We start from the raw sequence: 22440 nt of genomic DNA, 5'->3' as shown, positions 1-22440 counted from the left end.
CCTCCGGCTCCCCCTCCCCTCCTCCGGCTCCCCCTCCCCTCCTCCGGCTCCCCCTCCCCTCCTCCGGCTCCCCCTCCCCTCCTCCTGCTCTCTCTCTTAAAAAAAATTAAAAAAAAATCCAGAACCAACTAAAGAGTCAGACAAAATGTAGGAACTCAAAAACCACTGAAGATGTAAAGCAATCTGTGTGTGCAATTTACAGATTTATGATTTAATGATTTAAATTAAGGTTTAATGATACTCTTTTACTAGCTTTACTGAGGTATAATTGACTAACAAAATTGTCTCTACTGAAGGTGTACAACTTGATGTTTTGATCGGCTGTTTTGAGTAGTGTTTACTTTTTGGTGTGGACTGAGGTGTGCTGAAAAAGCTCTCAAGGAACAGACTTCTCAACAAGTTACAATCTGTGGAATTATTAATAACTAGAATTCTTTGGCCACTAGGGATATTTTCTATACTGAGTAGCATATCTGAGGACATTTCAGGGACATGTTGTGTATTCAGGTGGCTACTGATTTTTTGAAAATTGCTTTAATATATAATACTGAGTTCTCAGAAGTTGAATGTGTATTCTTGTAATTTTTAGATAATCTTATAATTTGTGTATTGTTTTTGCATTTCCATTTAACTTTTTTTTTTAATGTTTATTTATTTTTGAGAGAGAAGGAGAGACAGAGTATGAGCGGGGAAGGGTCAGAGAGAGAGGGAGACACAGAATCTGAAGCAGGCTCCAGGCTCTGAGCTGTCAGCACAGAGACCGAGGCAGGGCTCGAACTCACAGACTGCAAGATCATAACCTGAGCTGAAGTCCTAGACTTAACCGACTGAGCCACCCAGGTGCCCCTCCATTTAACTTTATTAATGTATTATAATGGCAGACAGGATGATAATGAATTATAAAGACCCTACAGTAACATTCTTGTTGTCTCCTTTCACATGTTTATTTACAAAGTACACATTTATGTCGTACTCATTATGTGTCAACCATATTTTTGACCAAGACAGGCATGCTTCTTACATTCATGGATTTTATATTTGGGCAGGGGGTCGGAGCATGAAACTAAAGAGACATAACTACAAAGTAATAACGTGAAATTGGGAAGGAAATTGGTGTCCGTGGTATGTCATCCAGGTTGAGTTGCCTGTGGAATATGGTCACATGTCCCTTGTCAGAAGAAGAAAAGCCATAGGATCCCTTTACAAGGTCATAGAACTACGAAGAGCCACCAATGAGCCTACTCTTCACTCCAGGCCACTCTGAAGTGCTCACAATGTCTTTTCAGAACAATATCCTAAGAACCACAGGGGAAGTGGCTCTGAAAACCATCTTTGTGGTATAGATTGGAGTTGGGTCTTTTACCAATGTCATAACATATCTCCAATCTTGTGTGGACACCAGCGGAGGCTCCCCAACATGATTCTCCCCCACATGGCTATAGCCAATCTCTTGGTTCTCCTTTCCACTGGGACTCCACATGCTATGGCATCTTTTGTCTTAAAGCAACCCCTGTCCACCTTTGGGTGTAAACTTGTCTGTTACACCCGCCAAATGGCTCGCACCACCTCCCTGTGCTCCACCTGGGTCCTGAGCACCTTTCAGTGTGTCCCTCTCTTCCCCAGGAGAGCAGGGAGGATGATGCTCAGAGGAAGAGCCCCCAAGGTCCTTGGTCTTTACTCTTGAACCTGCTGGATTTCCAGTGTCTTAATTAATATCTATGTTCCTGTGAAAATCACTGGTTCACAGGACACAAAAAACTATACCCAAGGCAAATGGTTTTGTTCATCCATAGGACCTACTACAGGAGTTGTCTTTTTTTTTTAATGTTTTATTTTTGAGAGAGAGAGAGAGAGAGAGAGAGAGAGAGGCAGGCAGGCAGGCAGAATCTGAAGCAGGCTACAGAGCCCAACACGGGGCTCCAACTCACCAACCGTGAGATCATGACCTGAGCCAAAGTCGGACACCCAACCGACTGAGCCACCCAGGCACCCCAGGCTTTTTATTCTTGTTGTCCGTCTCTGATTCCATCTTTATTGGGCTCATAGTCTGTTCCACTGGTTCCATGGTGCCACTCCTGCACAGGCACCACCAGAAAATACAGTATATTCATAACTGCAAAGGCTACCACAAATGCCCACCAGAGACCAGAGCTGCCCACGCCATCGTGATGCTGGTGGCCATCTTTGTTGTCTTCTACATGCTGAATTCTATTCTTGCTTTTTATATCATTACTTTAGTAGGCTCTTACCTATGGTTGATGTATACTTCTCATACTTTGGCTTCATGTTCTCCTACTATTTGTCTCTTACTGCTGATCCTTAGGGATTCTACAGTTCCGAATTTCCACTCTTGAATGTTGAAAATGGCTATTAAGAATCTAAATCTATAGAAGTCAGCTTCAACAATAGCCATGATTATACTGTTCAGTAAATCATTCCCTGAACACCAGTTACCAGTTTTTTTTAACATAAAATACACAATGATCGTTATATCTTTAATTGAAATATAATTGACACATTATGCAAGTCTAAGATGTGTAACATGTAAATTTGATATATTTACATATTGCAATATGATTACCAAGGTAGCATTAGCTAACACCTCTATCATGTAATTATCATTTCTTCCTTCATAGTGGGAACAATTAAGATCTAATCTCTCAGCAATTTTGAAATTTGTAATGCAGGATTGTTGATTATAATCACTATGCTGTGCGTTAGCTCTCCAGGACGTCTTTATCTATGTGTTTTCAGTTTGTACCTGTAAATAACATATCCCCAATTTCCCTACCATCCAGCCTCTGTTAACCACCATTCTATTCTATGTTTTTACAACTTTGGCTTTTTTAGATTTCACATATAAGTGGCATCATATGGTATTTGTCTTTCTTTGTCTGACTTATCTCACTTAGCATTCATGCCCTTAAGATCCATCTATGTTGTTGAAAATGGCAGGATTCCCTTCTGTATCATGGCTGAGAAATGCTCCATTATGTGTATATGTATCACAACATCTTTATCCATTCATCTGTTGGACACTTAGGTTGTCTCCATGTCTTGTCTATTGTGAATAATGCCGCAATAAACATGGGAGTGCATATCTTTTCAAGTTCCTGTTTTTTATTTCCTTTGGATACACACACACACACACAAACATATATGCCTATGTATATATACATATATATGTATATACACACACATATATATACACACATACACACACACCCATAATTAGAATTGTTGGATCATACTGTCATTCTATTTTTAATATTTTGAGGAAACTCCATATTGTTTTTCATAGTTGCTATACCAGTTTACATTCCTACCAATAGTGCACAAGGGTTCCATATTCTCAAAATCCTCAACACTTGCTATCTCTTTTTGATAATAACCATTCTAACAGGTGTGAGGTGACAACTCCTTGTGGGTTTGATTTGTATTTCCCTTATGATTAATGATATTAAGCATCCATTCATGTACCTGTTGGCCATTTGGATGTCTTCTTTGGGGGAAAAATGTCTATTCAGTTCCTCTGTCCATTTTTTAAATTGGGTTTTTAAAAAATTATTGAGATGTAGGAATTGTTTATATATTTTGGGTATTAACCCCTTAACCCGTATGGTTTGCAAATAGGATGCCTTTTCATTTTGTTGTTTCTTTTGCTGTGCAGAAGCTTTTAAGTTGGTGGTACCATTTGTTGATTATGCTTTTATTGCTTTTGCTCTTGGAGTCTTATTAAAAAACAAAAAAAAATATTGATAAGACCAATGTTGAGGAGATTCTCTCCTACATATTCTTTTGAAAGTTTTATGGCATCAAGTCTTATGTTTAAGTCTTTAAACATAAAGTTAAGTTGATTTTGAGTTGATTTTTGTGATTGGAAAAGGGGTCCAATTTCATTCTTCTGCATGCTTTTACCCAATCTTTCAAAGCCATTTGCTGAAGAGACTATTTCCTCAATGAGTGTTCTTGGTTTCCTTGTCAAATATTGGCTGGCCATATATGTGGGGGGTTATTTTTGGACTCTGTCTCATTGGGCTATGTGGATATTTTTATACTAGTAATGTACATACAATATTTTTTAGTGTTTATTTATTTTTGAGAGAGAGAGCACGAGCAGGGGAGGGGCAGAGAGAGAGGGAGACACAGAATCTGAAGCAGGCTCCAGGTTCTGAGCTGTCAGTACAGAGCCTGATGCGAGGCTTGAACCCACGAACCACAAGATCATGACCATAGCTAAAGTCCGATGCTTAGCCAACTGAGCCACCCATGTGCCCCAGTAATGTACTTTTTAAATTTCTATAGCTTAGTAGTATATTTTGAAATCAGAAGTGTGATGCCTTTGGCTTTTTCGTTCTCATGATTGCTTTGGTTATTCAAGGTCTTTTGTGGTTCCATACATACTTGAAGAATTTTTTTCTATTTCTGGGAAAATGCCATTAAAAATTTGATAAGGATTTCATTGACTCTATAGACGGCTTTGGGTAGTATGGACAATTTATTAATTTTTCCATGACCACAGGATATATTTCCATTTGTTTATGTCTTCAATTTCTTTTATCAAGGTCTTGTAGTTTTCATTGTATGGATTGTTCACTTCCTAGTTAAATGTATTCCTAAGTATTTTATTATTTTTGATGCTGTTGTGAATGGGATAGTTTTCTTTTTCAGAGGTTTCACTGTTAGTGTATAGAAGTGCAACTGTTTGTTGTTTTCACACCCTGTAACTTTAGTGAATCCATTGATTAGTTCCAACAGTTTTGTTAAGTCTTTAGGATTTTCTACATAGAAGATCATGTCGTCTGCAAATAATGACTGTTTTGCTTCTTCCTTTTCAATTTGGATGCCTTTCTTTTTTTGTCTTGCCTAATTGCTCTAGCTGGGACTATATTAAATAACAGTGGTGAGAGTGGGCACAGTTGTCTTGTTCTTTTTTAAGCATTTTTAGGGGCACCTGGTGGCTCAGTCAGTTGGGAGTCCGACTTTGGCTCACAGTTCGTGGGTTTGAGCCCTGCATCGAGCTCTGTGCTGACAGCTGGGAGCCTGGAGCCTGCTTTGGAATCTGTGTCTCCCTGTCTTTCTGCCTCTCCCCTGCTCATGTTCTCAGTCTCTCAAAAATAAATAAATGTTAAAAAAATAATAAAAATAAATTTTAAAATATTAATTTATTTTGAGAGAGAGAGAGAGAGCGTGTGTGCATGAGGTGGGGGGAAAGGGAAGAGAGAGAGAATCCCAAGCAAGCTCCACTGCCAGCCCAGAGCCTGATACAGGGCTCAACCTCACAAACCGTGAGATGCGGACCTGAGCCGAAAACCAAGAGTTGGATGCTTAACTGTCTGAGCCATCCAGGTGCCCCCAGTTGTCTGGCTCTTGATCTTAGAGGAAAAGCTTTCACTTTTTCGCCATTGAGTATAATGTTAGCTTGGGCTTGTTGTAGATGGACTTACTCATGTTATGGCATGTTCTCTCTATACCTGATTTGTTGAGGTTTTAGCTATGAAAAGGTGTTGTGTTTCCTACAGCAATATGTCTTTGTCCAAGTCCAAGGTCTCTGGGTGCAGCATCAGTGATAGTAGTGCTTTTTGATTCCATCTTTTTGTTTTTGACAGAAAATTTCTTTATGTAGATGGGGTGTAGGTTACATGAAAGAATTCATTTGTAACCAATTTGTAAAAGTTGGTTACATGGTACATTTAAGATCTGAGCATATCATTACATGTAAGTTATACGTCAATAAAATTTTTATACTAAAAACTAAGATACTTGATATTCACTCTATAACTCATGTATTTTTACTGTATTTTCATAACATGGAGAAAAATAACTTTATAAAATAACTGTACTCATAGCTTGGAAAGAAAACATTCTCTTCTATTTTAAATAAAAGGGAAAAGCAAAGACCTATCTGTAATGAAATTATGCAGCTGCTACTAAAAATACAACCTTCACATTTATGTCTTATTCATGATGAGAGAGAAAAAAAATTTCAAGGCTGGGTAATGCCTAAATATATTTAATAGAGTCTTTGCCTTTTTTTTTAACTTCTTTTTTTTTTTTACATTTTTATTTATTTTGAGAGACAGAGCACACGTGGGGGAGGGTCACAGACGAAAGGAAACACAGAATCTGAAGCAGGCTCCAGGCTCCGAGCTGTCAGCGCAGAGCCCGATGCGGGGCTCAAACTCAAAAACCGTGAGATCATGACCTGAGCTGAAGTCAGATGATTAACTGACTGAGCCACCCAGGCGCCCCTAGAGTTTTTGCCTTTAAAAAAGTATTCATATTAAAAATTTCATATTTATTCCAAGTCAAATTACAAGGTCTGTGTTAGAGAACATCTCCAAAAAATATTTTCAAATCAACTTACATATTAAAAAGAGATATACAGAAGGCAAACTTTTGAAAAAACCCTACATGTACTTTTAAAATTTATTTTTATTTTTAAATTACATCCAAATTAGTTAGCATATAGTGCAACGATGATTTCAGGAGTAGATTCCTTAGTGCCCCTCTGCCCATTTAGCCCATCCCGCCTCCCACAACCCCTCCAGTAACCCTCAGTTTGTTTTCCATATTTGAGTCTCTTCTGTTTTGTCCCCCTCCTTGTTTGTATATTTTTGTTTCCTTTCCCTTATGTTCATCTGTTTTGTCTCTTAAAGTCCTCATATGATTGAAGTCATATGATTTTTGTCTTTCTCTCACTAATTTCACTTAGCATAACTCCCTCCAGTTCCATACATATAGTTGCAAATGGCAAGATTTCATTCTTTTTGATTGCCCAGTAATACTCCATTGTATATATATACCACATCTTCTTTATCCATTCATCCATTGGTGGACATTTGGGCTCTTTCCATACTTTGGCTATTGTTGATAGTGCTGTTATAAACATGGGAGTGCATGTGTCTCTTTGAAACAGTACACCTGTATCCCTTGGGTAAATACCTAGTAGTGCAATTGCTGGGTGGTAGGGTAGTTCTATTTTTAGTTTTTTGAGGAATCTCCATACTGTTTTCCAGAGTGGCTGCAACAGCTTGCATCCCATTTTTGATTCTATCTTTGTAATTTTTACAGACAGCTGCAAATAGGATATTGAATCAATTATTGTAATACCTGACCCAGAGGAGAGTTTGTTCTGATTGTTCATTTGCATTTTACACTGAAAATCATTCTTGGAACACTAAAAAGTAGCCCTCTTAATAGCTTTTCCAATTATTCTGTGAGCACTTAATTTCTTTCCAAAGATCTCAAATCAGTGGAGAAAAGAAGGAATTCATTAAAAAAAAACAAAAAACAAAGAAAACACTTGTTTGCACACCTGAAGAACAATAGGAAAAAGCTGGACCCATCTCCCACACTCTTAACTAGAGCTTGGTGCTCAGGTGATCAGAGGACCTCCTGATCCAAAAGGGGATGCCTATGGAGGGTACCCTGGATCTCCCAGCAGATGGAATTGGAAAAAATTTTAGGGCAGGCCTTCAGTGTCCCAACCCTGTCAGGGACTGTGACCTTACCATCTTGTGACTTTTCAGTAATCAAACACTCTTTGAGAATAGATAAACTTTATTAAATGTTAAAATAGTGGCAAATGTAAGGAGATGGGAGAATAGAATATGGGCCTCCTGAGTGAATGACCACATACTGATAATGTTCTCATGGCTCTGGAGTGGAAAGCAAAAAGTTTAGTAATGAAAAGATTTAGAAGAAGAAAAGTTATGGAGGGAGAAGGGGCTGAGATGTCTGAATGCAGGGCTCAGGTACCAGGGAGATCTTGGGGGGGACAGTGGGGTGAGGGGAGGACTCTGAGGAGGAGAGGAATCCTGTCCCGTCCTACTTACCACCCAGACCCCACCCACTTCCTGGGCCGCAGAATTTCAGAGCTGAGGGAGGCTCCGTGCCTACCCTGGCCATGGTTCTCCACTATGCTGGAGTCCTGCTTGGTTGGACTCCTGTTCCGGGTGCTCCTCACCATACTTGTCTGAAGTCTGCCTGTAGCAAATCTTCATACCTACTGCTATCTCTGGTCCATCAGTCCCACTGCTGGGATGACTATGTGGCCAATTCAGCCCTCAGAAGCGCCGTCTAGTTGGGACATTTGGCCATCCCACCAGTACTAGCATCTGACCAACTTCCCAGTTTTATCATCTTGTGAATTCTTGAGTCCAGTCATTGAGCATCCTTGGAGCTGCATAGACAGAGACTAGGCCTTCTCACCCACCTAGCACTGGATGCAAATTTTTCTCTCACAATACAACCAAGTCACCCTCAAACAGTGACCTGAGTCACCAACTTGAGCCTCATAAAACATCTTGTGAGTGAGTATGAGAGAGGGAGAGACTGAGAGAGGGGGAGAGATTGGGAGAGATGGGGGGAGGGAGGGAGAGAGAGATTGGGAGGAGAGACAAAGTGATAGAGAGAGAGAGATTGAAAGCTAAAGAGACTGAGCAAGCGTGTAAGACAGTGACATGGAGAGACAGACATGGAGAGAGCAAACAGAGTGAAATGGAGAGAGGCAAGACAGAGACTGAATTGAACAGAAGGCTGACCCAGGCCCCCTGAGGTTCCCATACCCACCTAGTGCCATATCTGAAGTCCTTACATGTGGGAAGAAAACTTCAATTCCACACAAAGATCAGAGGCCTAGAACAAAGTCTCGCCTCCCCAACATCTAGTACATGGAGACACACACACACACACACACACACACACACACACACACACACACACCTCAGACAGCTGGTAAACCTAGCCCATAGGAGGGGAAAATAATCCTTCTGTGCATGCCCCATTGAAAAACTGATCCAGAAATGGATGCAGATAATTGATCAATCAGAGCTCTTCAGGGATAGGGACAAGGTCCTGGCTTGCACAGGACATCTACACAATGTTGGGGTGAGAGACCTACAAACATACATGGAAGGTATCCAGATAGTTAGTCAGCCTGGTCTCTCAAAGGCAGGAAAAGCACTTCATGACTGAGTTGTGAACAGTGCTAGTCACTTTCATGGAACATCACTTTGACTTGAATAAGTTGCCAACAGGCTATTGTCATTCAGAGTTAAGTGTTTGGCACACATTTACTTGAAAATGAATGGAGTCTGTCATCTCAAGCAGAACGATGGACAATATTATTTTGCCAATGATAAAATTGGAGTCTTCAAGCCAAAGTGGTAACTGGAAAACTTGTATCCACCGTCCGGTGCTTTGTATTTTCTGAATACTGACTTTTTAAGGGGAAAAATGATGATATTAATATGAGTAGCTTTAAAAATATTGTACAAAATATGAAAACATTCAGAAGGTCTGCATAACTATGTGAAATAATATTTTCCAAATGACAAATACAGATGTCATATAATTGTCCATGAGCAAAAATTCTATTCAAATACAGGATAGCCCTATAGATTTTACCTGACAGAGATCACTGATCTGACTTCCAATTCTACATTTTAAGTAACCATGATGAAGTTACCACTTTTCAAGTGTTGGTGTAATAGCAAAGAGGATTATCCAAAATTACCTGAAAAGAAAATTTAAAATGCCCCTCGTCTTACTGGCTACATAGTTGTGTGAGGCTTGAAATTTTTCATTCACTTCAACCAAAACAAAATATCACAATATATTGAATGTGAAGTAGATATCAGGATCCACATGGCTTATATTTAGCTAGACATTAAAGAGATTTGTAAAAATATAAAATAATACTATTTACCATGATTTTAAAAAAGGTTTTTATGGGGGGAAGGGAAGGAGAAAGAGGGTGAGTGGAGGAGAGGCAGAGAAAGAGAGAGACACATAATCTAAAGCAGGCTCCAGGCTCTGAGCTTTCAGCACAGAGCCTGATGTGGGGCTTGAATCCATGAACCATGAGATCGTGACTTGAGCTGAAGTTGGATGCTTAACCAACTGAGCCACCTAGGCACCCCTGAATTTTTTTTTAAACAGTTATTCTACATAAAATTTTTTATGTTAAAATGGAATGAATTTAAAGTTATTGAAGATATAAGCAAATATTTGAAAATTTCCTCAGGTTTAATTTTTGTTCTTTCATTTGTTTTTATTTTATTTTATTTTATTTTATTTTATTTTATTTATTTATTTATTTATTTTATTTTTATTTTATTTATTTCTATTTTATTTATTTTTTAATATAATTTATTGTCAAATTGGTTTCCATATAACACCCAGTGCTAATCCCAACAAGTGCCCTCCTCCCTGCCCATCACCCACTTTCCTCTCTCCCCCACCCTCCATCAACTCTCAGTTTGTTCTCAGTCCTTAAGAGTCTCTTATGGTTTGACTCCCTCCCTCTCTGTAACTTTTTTCCCCCTTTCCCTCCCCCATGGTCTTCGGTTAAGTTTCTCAAGATCCACATATGAGTGAAAACATAGGAGGTCTGTCTTTCTCTGCCTGGCTTATTTCACTTAGCATAATACCCTCCAGTTCCATATATGTTGCTGCAAATGGCCAGACTTCATTCTTTCTCATTACCAAGTAGTATTCCATTGTATATATAAACCACAATTTCTTTATCCATTCATCAGTTGATGGACATTTAGGCTCTTTCCATAATTTGGCTATTGTTGAAAGTGCTGCTATAAACGTTGGGATACATGTGCCTCTATGCATCAGCACTCCTGTATCCTTTGGGTAGATTCCTAGCAGTGCTATTGCTGTGTCATAGGGTAGTTCTATTTTTAATTTTTTTTTCCCAATATATGAAATTTATTGTCAAATTGGTTTCCATACAACACCCAGTGCTCATCCCAAAAGGTGCCCTCCTCAATACCCATCCCCCACCCTCCCCTCTCTCCCACCCTCCATCAACCCTCAGCCTGTTCTCAGTTTTCAACCGTTTCTTATGCTTTGGCTCTCTCCCACTCTAACCTCTTTTTTTTTTTTTTTTCCTTCCCCTACCCCATGGGTTTCTGTTAAGTTTCTCAGGATCCACATAAGAGTGAAACCATATGGTATCTGTCTTTCTCTGTATGGCTTATTTCACTTAGCATCACACTCTCCAGTTCCATCCACGTTGCTACAAAAGGCCATATTTCATTCTTTCTCATTGCCACGTAGTATTCCATTGTGTATATAAACCACAATTTCTTTATCCATTCATCAGTTGATGGACATTTAGGCTCTTTCCATAACTTGGCTATTGTTGAGAGTACTGCTATAAACATTGAGGTACAAGTGCCCCTATGCATCAGTACTCCTGTATCCCTTGGATAAATTCCTAGCAGTGCTATTGCTGGGTAATAGGGTAGGTCTATTTTTAATTTTCCGAGGAACCTCCACACTGCTTTCCAGAGCGGCTGCACCAATTTGCATTCCAACCAACAGTGCAAGAGGGTTCCCGTTTCTCCACATCCTCTCCAGCATCTATAGTCTCCTGATTTGTTCATTTTGGCCACTCTGACTGGCGTGAGGTGATATCTGAGTGTGGTTTTGATTTGTATTTCCCTGATAAGGAGCGACGTTGAGCATCTTTTCATGTGCCTGTTGGCCATCCGGATGTCTTCTTTAGAGAAGTATCTATTCATGTTTTCTGCCCATTTCTTCACTGGATTATTTGTTTTTGGGGTGTGGAGTTTGGTGAGCTCTTTATAGATTTTGGATACTAGCCCTTTGTCCAATATGTCATTTGCAAATATCTTTTCCCATTCCGTTAGTTGCCTTTTAGTTTTGTTGGTTGTTTCCTTTGCTGTGCAGAAGCTTTTTATCTTCATAAGGTCCCAGTAATTCATTTTTGCTTTTAATTCCCTTGCCTTTGGGGATGTGTCGAGTAAGAGATTGCTACAGCTGAGGTCAGAGAGGTCTTTTCCTGCTTTCTCCTGTAGGGTTTTGATGGTTTCCTGTCTCACATTCAGGTCCTTTATCCATTTTGAGTTTATTTTTGTGAATGGTGTCAGAAAGTGGTCTAGTTTCAACCTTCTGCATGTTGCTGTTCAGTTCTCCCAGCACCATTTGTTAAAGAGACTGTCTTTTTTCCATTGGATGTTCTTTCCTGCTTTGTCAAAGATTAGTTGGCCATACGTTTGTGGGTCTAGTTCTGGGGTTTCTATTCTATTCCATTGGTCTATGTGTCTCTTTTTGTGCCAATACCATGCTGTCTTGATGATTACAGCTTTGTAGTAGAGGCTAACGTCTGGGATTGTGATGCCTCCTGCTTTGGTCTTCTTCTTCAAAATTACTTTGGCTATTCGGGGCCTTTTGTGGTTCCATATGAATTTTAGGATTGCTTGTTCTAGTTTTGAGAAGAATGTTGGTGCAATTTTGATTGGGATTGCATTGAATGTGTAGATAGCTTTGGGTAGTATTGACATTTTGACAATATTTATTCTTCCAATCCATGAGCAGGGAATGTCTTTCCATTTCTTTATATCTTCTTCAATTACCTTCATAAGCTTTCTATAGTTTTCAGCATACAGATCTTTTACATCTTTAGTTAGGTTTATTCCTAGGTATTTTATGCTTCTTGGTGCAATTGTGAATGGGATCAGTTTCTTTATTTGTCTTTCTGTTGCTTCATTGTTAGTGTATAAGAACGCAACTGATTTCTGTACATTGATTTTATATCCTGCAACTTTGCTGAATTCATGTATCAGTTCTAGCAGGCTTCTGGTGGAGTCTATCGGATTTTCCATGTATAATATCATGTCATCTGCAAAAAGCGAAAGCTTGACTTCATCTTTGCCAATTTTGATGCCTTTGATTTACTTTTGTTGTCTGATTGCTGATGCTAGAACTTCCAACACTATATTAAACAACAGTGGTGAGAGTGGACATCCCTGTTGTGTTCCTGATCTCAGGGAAAAAGCTCTCAGTTTTTCCCCATTGAGGATGATGTTAGCTGTGGGCTTTTCATAAATGGCTTTGATGATGTTTAAGTATGTTCCTTCTATCCCGACTTTCTCAAGGGTTTTTATTAAGAAAAGGTGCTGGATTTTGTCAAAGACCTTTTCTGCATCGATTGACAGGATCATATGGTTCTTCTCTTTTTTTTTTATTAATGTGATGCATCACGTTGATTGATTTGTGAATGTTGAACCAGCCCTGCATCCCAGGAATGAATCCCACTTGATCATGGTGAATAATTCTTTTTATATGCTGTTGAATTCGATTTGCTAGTATCTTATTGAGAATTTTGCATCCATATTCATCAGGGATATTGGCCTGTAGTTCTCTTTTTTTACTGGGTCTCTGTCTGGTTTAGGAACCAAAGTAATACTGGCTTCATAGAATGAGTCTGGAAGTTTTCCTTCCCTTTCTATTTCTTGGAATAGCTTGAGAAGGATAGGTATTATCTCTGCTTTAAACGTCTGGTAGAACTCCCCTGGGAAGCCATCTGGTCCTGGACTCTTATTTGTTGGGAGATTTTTGATAACTGATTCAATTTCTTCGCTGGTGATGGGTCTGTTCAAGCTTTCTATTTCCTCCTGATTGAGTTTTGGAAGAGTGTGGGTGTTTAGGAATTTGTCCATTTCTTCCAGGTTGTCTAGTTTGTTGGCATATAATTTTTCATAGTATTCCCTGATAATTGTTTGTATCTCTGAGGGATTGGTTGTAATAATTCCATTTTCATTCATAATTTTATCTATTTGGGTCATCTCCCTTTTCTTTTTGAGAAGCCTGGCTAGAGGTTTATCAATTTTGTTTATTTTTTCAAAAAACCAACTCTTGGTTTCGTTGATCTGCTCTAACGTTTTTTTAGATTCTATATTGTTTATTTCTGCTCTGATCTTTATTATTTCTCTTCTTCTGCTGGGTTTGGGGTGTCTTTGCTGTTATGCTTCTATTTTCTTTAGGTGGGCTGTTAGATTAGGTATTTGGAATTTTTCTTGTTTCTTGAGATAGGCCTGGATTGCAATGTATCTTCCCCTCAGGACTGCCTTTGCTGCATCCCAAAGTGTTTGGATTGTTGTATTTTCATTTTCATTTGTTTCCATGTATTTTTTAATTTCTTCTCTAATTGCCTGGTTGACCCATTCATTCTTTAGTAGGGTGTTCTTAACCTTCATGGTTTTGGAGGTTTTCCAGACTTTTTCCTGTGGTTGATTTCAAGCTTCCTAGCATTGGGGTCTGAAAGTATGCATGGTATGATCTCAATTCTTGTATACTTATGAAGGGCTGTTTTGTGACCCAGTATATGATCTACCTTGGAGAATGTTCCTTGTGCACTCGAGAAGAAAGTATATTCTGTTGCTTTGGGATGAAGAGTTCTAAATACATCTGTCAAGTCCATCTCATCCAATGTATCATTCAGGGCCCTTGTTTCTTTATTGATCCTGTGTCTAGATGATCTATCCATTTCTGTAAGTGGAGTATTAAAGTCCCCTGCAATTGCCACATTCTTATCAATAAGGTTGCTTATGTTTGTGATTAATTGTTTTTATATATTTGGGGGCTCCCGTATTTGGTGCATAGACATTTATAATTGTTAGTTCTTCCTGATGGATAGACCTTGTAATTATTATATAGTGCCCTTGTTATAGCCTTTAATTTAAAGTCTAGTTTGTCTATATAAGTATGGCTACTCCAGCTTTTTTTTTGACTTCTAGTAGCATGATAGATAGTTCTCCATCCCCTAACTTTCAATCTGAAGGTGTCCTCAGGTCTAAAATGAGTCACTTGTAGACAGCAAATAGATGGGTCTTGTTTTTTTTTTTTTTTTTTTTTTTTTTTTTTTTTATCCATTCTGATACCCTATGTTTTTTGGTTGGAGCATTTAGTCCATTTACATTCACTGTTATTATAGGAAGATATGGGTTTAGAGTCACTGTGATGTCTGTAGGTGTCATGCTTGTAGTGATGTCTCTGGTACTTTGTGGTCCTTGCAACATTTCACTCACAGAATCCCCCTTAGGATCTCTTGTAGGGCTGGTTTAGTGGTGATGAATTCCTTCAGTGTTTGTTTGGGAAGACCTTTATCTCTCCTTCTATTCTGAATGACAGACTTGCTTGATAAAGGATTCTTGGCTGCATATTTTTTCTGTTTATCACATTGAAGATTTCCTGCCATTCCTTTCTGGCCTGCCAAGTTTCAGAAGATAGGTCTGCCACTAGTCTTATGGGTCTCCCTTTGTAGTTTAGAGCCTGTTTATCCCTAGCTGCTTTCAGAATTTTCTCTTTATCTTTGTATTTTGCCAGTTTCACTATGATATGTCATGCAGAAGATCGATTCAAGTTATGTCTGAAGGGAGTTCTCTGTGCCTCTTGGATTTCAAATGCCTGTTTCCTTCCCCAGATCAGGGAAGTTCTCAACTATGATTTGTTCAAATACACCTTCAGCCCCTTTCTCTCTCCCTTCCTCTTCTGGAATCCCTATTATACGGATATTGTTACACTTGATTGCATCACTTAGTTTTCTAATTCTCCCCTCATACTCCTGGATTTTTTTTTTTATCTCTTTTTCTCAACTTCCTCTTTTTCCAAAATTTTATCTTCTAATTCACCTATTTTCCCTTCTGCCTCTTCAATCCGAGCTTGGTCGCCTCCATTTTATTTTGCACCTCATTTACAGCATTTTTTATCTCCTCATGACTGTTTCTTAGTCCCTTGATCTCTGTATTAATAGATTCTTTGCTGTCCTCTATACTTTTTTCAAGCCCAGCGATTAATTTTATGACTATTATTCTAAATTCTTGTTCCATTATATTGCTTAAATTGTTTTTTATAAATTCTTTAGCTGTCACTGCTTCCTGGAGTTTCTTTTGAGGAGAATTCTTCCATTTTGTCATCTTGGATAGTCCCTTGAGTGGCACGGAACTGTGGGGGCACTTCCCCTGTGCTGTCAGGAGTAACTTGTGTTGGTGGGCAGGCCACAGTCAGACGTGATGTCTGCCCCCATCCCACTGCTGGGGCCACAGTCAGACTGGTGTACCTTATCTTTCCCTCTCCCAGGGGCAGCACTCACTGTGGAGTGGTGTGGCCCCTGTCTGGGCTACTTGTACACTGCCAGGCTCATGGTGCTGACTCGATGGGATCTGGCATATTAGCCGGGGTGGATCCACAAGGTGCACAGGGGTGGGAGGGGCAGGTTCAGCTTGCTTTGCTGTGCCCTGCGGGAGGGGCCCTGCAGCACCGGGAGGAAGGCAGGCAGACCCATCAGAATGATGGATCCACAGAAGCACAGCGCTGGGCGTTTGTGCGGTGCAAGCAAGTTCAGTGATGGGAACTGGTTCCCTTTGGGATTTCGTCTGGGAGATGGGTGAGGGAGATGGTGCTGGCCAGCACCTTTGTTCCCCGCTGAGCTGAGCTCTGTCTTCTGGGGCTCAACAACTCTCCCTCCTGGTGTCTTCTTGCCCTCCCGCTCTCTGAGCAGAGCTGTTGACTTTTAACGTTCCAGATGTTAAGTCCTGCTGGCTGCCAGAACTTATAGAGTCTGGCCCCTCTGCTTTTGCAAACCAGACTTGGGGGGCTCTGCCTTGCAGTGTGGGCTGCCCCATCCACTGCGCCAGCTTCCTCCTGCCAGTCCGTGTAGTGCGCACCGCCTCTCCACCCTTCTTACCCTCTTACGTGTGCCTCTTGTCTATGCCTGGCTCTGGAGAGTCCCTTCTGCTAGTCTTATGGCAGTTTTCTGGGTTGTTTAGGCAGATGTGGGTGGAATCTAAGTGATCAGTAGAACGCGGTGAGCCCAGCGTCCTCCTACACCTCCATCTTCTCCTCAACCTCTTGTGACTGGGTTCTTCGAACTTATTTCTTTTTAGGTGTTTTTTTTTTTTTTTTGATTGAAACCCAGGAGTGAAATTGCTAAATCCATAAGGTAGTTTTAATTTTAATGTTTTGAGGATCCTGCATACTGTTTTTCATAGTGACTGCACCAATTTACGTCCCTAATGACAGTGCACACATGTTCCCTTTTCTCCACATCCTTGCCAACACATGTCTTTTTGATAATAGTCATTCTAACAGGTGTGAGGTGATATCTCATTGTGGTTTTGACTTGCATTTCCCTGATGATGAGTGAAGTTGAGTATCTTTTCAGATACATGGTGGCCATGTGTATGATTTAAGGAAATATGTATCCAGTTCCTTTGCTCATTTTTAAATTGGGTATTTTTTTCTCTGCTATTATAGTTCTTTTATATGTGCAATATATATATTTATATTTATATATATGTGCAATATATATACACATATATACATATGTATGTATATATGTATATATATACACATATATATGCTATATATATACATATATACATATATATGCTATATATATATACATATACATATACATATACATATGCAATATTAACCTCTTGCCAGACAGAGGGTTTACAATATTCTCTCGCCTTCACTCTCTGGATTGTGTATTTCTTTTTCTTACCTGATTACTCTGGCTAGGACTTCAAGTACTATGTTGAATAAAAGTCAGCCTGCTGGGCTTCATAGCCAAATGTTATGGGTACTTAGCTTCTCAGTGTGGGTCCCCACTGCCTGGGGTAGCTGGGGTGGGGTCAGATACACTCCTCCATGCTTGTGATGTCTCTCCCACCTGTGGCTAGTTGTGCTGGGGTTTTAGTTCCCAATGGAATCTCTGACCCTCCACCCTTTTCAATGTGACCTTCTGATTAGCTGTGGAAGATCTGTCCTGCAGTTTTCAGGTCACTTTCAGAGTTGGTTGCATAGATGTGGTTATGTCATTGTGTCCATAGGATGAGGTAAGCTCAGGATCCTCTTACTCCAGTATCTCCCCCCAAAACCTCAACAGACTTAAAAATGTATAATATAGTACGTTAGCTGTAGGCACAATTTATTTGTCTTGCATAACTAAAAGTTTATATCTGTTACACGGTAACTTCCAGTTTGCCCATCCCCACAGCCCTGGTAACTGCCATTCTTTGTTTTTCCAAGTTTTACTCTTTTATATACCTCATAAAAGTGGAACCATACGATATTTGTCTTCCTCTGACTGACTTTTTTCACCTAGCATAATGTCCTTCCGATTCATCCACCTTGTCCCATATCCAGACTTGCCTTCCTTTTTAAGTCTGAATAATCCATTGTAAGTATATACCACTTTTTCTTTATCCATTTATCTGTCGAAAGATGTTTAAGTTGTTTGCATATCTTGGCTATTGTCAATATTACTTCAATGAACATGGGAATGCAGGCATCATTTTGAGATCCTGATTTCAATTCTTTTGGATATATACCCACAACTGCGATTCCTGGATCATATGAAAATTCTATTTTTAATTTTTTGAGGAACCTCATACTGTTTTCCATAGAGACTGCATTAATTTACCTTCCTAAAGATAATATACAAGGGTATCAATTTCTCTACATCCTCATCAATAGTTGTTATCTTTATTTTTATAAAGCAGCAGCTTTAACAGGTATGAAATGATTCCTTGTTGTGGCTTTGATTTGAATTTCCCTGGTTTTTAGTTATATTGTGCATCTTTGCATATACATGTTGTGCATTTGTAGGTCTCCTTTGGAAAAAAAATCTGTTCCGTTCCTTGGTCTATTTTTCAATCAGGTTGTTTTTTCTATTCAGTTCTAGGATTTCTTATATATTTTTATATTAAACCCTTATCACATATACAGTATACAAATATTTCATCCCAATCTGTAGATTGCCTTTGTCAATTAATTGTCTTCGCCATGCAGAAGCTTTTTAGTGTCCCATTTGTTCATTTTTGCATTTTTGGCCTGTTCTTTTGGTGTCCCATCAAAAAATCATTGTTATGGATACTGTCAAAGATCTTCTTCTCTGTTTTCCCTTAGGAGTTTTATGGTGTTGGGTTTCATTAAGTCTTTATTTTGCTTTGATTTTTGTGTATTCTGTAAAATATGGGTCCAGTTTAATTTTCTATGTGGATATCCAATTTTCTTAGTTCACTTGTTGAAAATTATTTGAATGTATATGCTTAGGTGCCCCCCCCCCCCGCCCAGGTTCTCTTGTTCCATTGCTCTGTTTTGTGTCAGTACCATACAGTTTTGATAACTGTAGCTTTATAATGTAATTTGAAATCGGGAAGTGAAATGCCTCCAGCATTGTTCTTTTTACTCAGAATGTCTTTGGATATTTGGGGTCTTCTGTGGTTCCATATAAATGCTAGAATTGTTTTGGGTTTTTTTTTCTATTTCTGTGAAAAAAAAAGACATTGGAAATTTGATAGGGATTGCATTGAGTCTGTCTTCTGTGGCTTGGAAATTTTAATATTTTTCTAATCCATGAACGTGGAATAGCTTTCCACTTATTTATGTCTTCAATTTTTCTTTCATCAGTGCTTAATAGTTTTCAGTATACACAACTGCCATGTACAGTATTCTTGTTTGACTCCACCTGACCTGACCCTAATCCAATACTTTGAATATATCACCCCATTCTTTTCTGGCCTGCAAGGCTTCTGCTGACAATTCACTAAGGGTTTTATTGGTATTACCTTTTTATGGGACAAGTCACTTTGATCTTGCTACTGTCAAAATTTTCCTTTGCCTGTGACTTTTGACAATTTGATTACTATGTGTCTCACTGTGAGTATCTTTGGGTATTTTGGGCTTCCTGAATCTGGATACCTATTTCTTTCTCTAGATTTGAGATGTTAAGCCATTATTTCCTTGAATAAATCTTCAGGTCCTTTTTTTGTCTCTTTGTGCCTTCTGGTGCTCCCATAATGCATATATTGGTGCCCTTGAAGTATTCTGTAAGTCCCTTAAGGAACCTTCACCATCCTTTTTTTCCTTCCTTCCTTCCCTTTCTTTTTATTCCTTTTCTTTCTCCCTTCCCTCCCTCTTCGCTCCTCTGACTGGATAATTTCAAATGACCTGTCTTGGAGTTAGCTGGAAAATGATTTCTCTAGTCTGCTGTTGACCGCCTCTGTTTAATTTTTCAATTCAATCTTTAGCTCTAGGATTTCTTTAAAAATAGTGTGATTCTTTAAAAATAGTTCTTTTGTCATAGGTTAATTGACTATATAAGCATGTATTTATTTGGGGGCTCTTTGTTCTCTTCCATTTATCTATTTTTGTGCCTGCACCATGCTGTTTTAATTATTATACTTGAAATCTGGGATCATGACACCTCCTGCTTTGTTCTTTTTCTCTCAAGACTGGTTTGGATTGCAAGCTTTATATCAAGAGAGATATTTCATTTTGTATTTCATTCTACAGCCATTGAGCTAGAAGAGGTTGCAGCTATATCCTCAACCCCACATTTGGGTTTATGAATAAGAGTAAATCAGGCTTTATTTTCTGAAAATGACCTGGCTCTATCACCTGGATCACACTTACTACGCAAGGGTATTGTCACCACTTAGGTTAATCTAGAAAAGGAGAAATAACTTGGTAGAGATAGAAGAACGAATCTTTAATATGAAGGTAGTCCAGGAATGGACTAATAAGTCAAAAATGGAGGTAAATGTTAAATACAGGAAGGACTGGGGCACCTGGGTGGCTCCATTAGTTAAATGTCCGACTTCTGCTCAGGTCATGATATCGCTGTTCATGGGTTTGAGCCCTGCAATGAGCTCTATGCTGACAGCTTGGAGCCTGGAGCCTACTTCAGATTTTATGTCTTCCTCTCCCGCCTTCCCCCTGCTCTTTCAAAAATAAACATTAAATTTTTTAAAAAACATGGGAAGAAGTCTAGGAATGGTCAATAACATCTGGGTTGGATGATAGGATCAAGGATGCCATCAAAAATAGGATGAGAACTCTAAAGTAAGATGATAAGCATTTATGATATATATCATGTTTTGCATTCTTCTTAACCAAATACCCATGTACTCAAAAGCATGACACTGGACATGAGATATTTTTGGTGAATAAATGATACCTCTGAAGACCATCCCTCATCTAGGGCTAGTGGGAATACAAAATGGTATAGCCCCTCCAAATATTTAGATTCTTTTTGAAGAATTGAAAAACATACATTTACCATATGACTAGCAATTGTATTCCTGGGCACTTACCCAGAGAAGAAAAACACATGGCCAAATTGGGGTGCCTGGGTGGCTTGGTTGGTTAAGCAGTTCACTCTTGATTTCGACTTAGGTCATGATCTCATGGTTCATGAGTTGGATCCTCACATCAGACTGTGCTGACAGCATGCAGCCTGCTTGGGATTCAGTCGCTCTTAAATACTTTAAAAAATACATGTCTAAATAAATAACCTTGTATGATTAATAGTAGCTTTATTTGTAATAGCAAAAAAAGGAGTAAACGCTCCAAATATCTTTTTAATAGATCAATAAAGAGTGATACATCTGTACCATGGGATCCTCCTCAGCAATTAAAAAACTGAACAATTGATATACGTAAAAATTTGGAAGCATCTCAAGGGTATTATGTTGAGTGAAAAAAGCCAATATCAAAAGGTACATTCTACATTGCTTAATTTATATAAAATTCTCAATCACAAAATAGTATGTTGAATACATTAGTGATCACTGAGTTATGGATGGGGCTGGGAGAGATGTGGGTATGAATATAAAGAGGTGTCATAAGGAAGACATTTGTGGTGATAAGAATCTACATACGTGATAAAATTTCACGTAAATACACACATATCTGAATTCATGTAAAGTTATACAAAGAAATGGAAAAATATTCCATGCTCATGGATTGGAAGAATAAATATTGTTAAAATGTCAATACTGCCCAAAGCTATCAACACATTCAATGCAATCCCAATCAAAATTGCACCAGCATTCTTCTCAAAGCTAGAACAAGCAATCCTAACATTTGTATGGAACCACAAAAGACCTCAAATAGCCAAAGTAATATTGAAGAAGAAGACCAAAGCAGGAGGCATCACAATCCCAGACTCGAGCCTCTCCTACAAAGTGGTAATCATCAAGAGAGCATGGTATTGGTGCAAAAACAGACACATAGACCAATGGAATAGAGACTCCAGAAATGGACCCACAAAAGTATTGCCAACTAATCTTTGACAAAGCAGGAAAGAATATCCAATGGAAAAAAGTCTCTTTAAAAAATGGTGCTGGGAGAACTGGACACTAACATGCAGAAGAATGAAACTAGGCCACTTTCTTACCCATTCCCAAAAATAAACTCAAAATGGATGAAGGACCTAATGGTGAGACAGGAAACCATCAAAACCCTACAGGAGAAAGCAGGAAAACACCTCTCTGACCTCAGCCACAGCAATTTTTCTTGACACATCTCCAAAAGCAAGGGAATTAAAAGCAAAAATGAACTATTAGGACCTCGTGAAGATAAAAAGCTTCTGCACTGCAAAGGAAACAATCAACAAAACTAAAAGGCAACTAACAGAATGGGAAAAGATATTTGCAAATGACATATCAAAGGGCTAGTATCCAAAATCTATAAAGAACTCACCAAACTCCATACCCAAAAAACAAATAATCCGGTGAAGAAATGGGCAGAAGACATGAATAGACACTTTTCCAAAGAAGACATCCAGATGGCCAACAGGCACATGAACAGATGCTCACCGTCACT

The 22440-nt window shown here is 38.9% G+C and overlaps 1 pseudogene; it reads left to right on the top strand.

Moving 5' to 3' along the window:
• The first annotated feature begins 1274 nt into the window (after nucleotides 1–1274).
• LOC125915785 (vomeronasal type-1 receptor 4-like) lies at nucleotides 1275–2354 on the top strand (annotated as a pseudogene).
• Nucleotides 2355–22440: the final 20086 nt, after the last annotated feature.

Source organism: Panthera uncia, assembly GCF_023721935.1.
Source record: "Panthera uncia isolate 11264 chromosome E2 unlocalized genomic scaffold, Puncia_PCG_1.0 HiC_scaffold_19, whole genome shotgun sequence".
Taxonomy (NCBI): domain Eukaryota; kingdom Metazoa; phylum Chordata; class Mammalia; order Carnivora; family Felidae; genus Panthera; species Panthera uncia.
The sequence above is the reverse complement of the archived record's forward strand: the minus strand, read 5'-3'. Positions and strand labels throughout refer to the sequence as shown.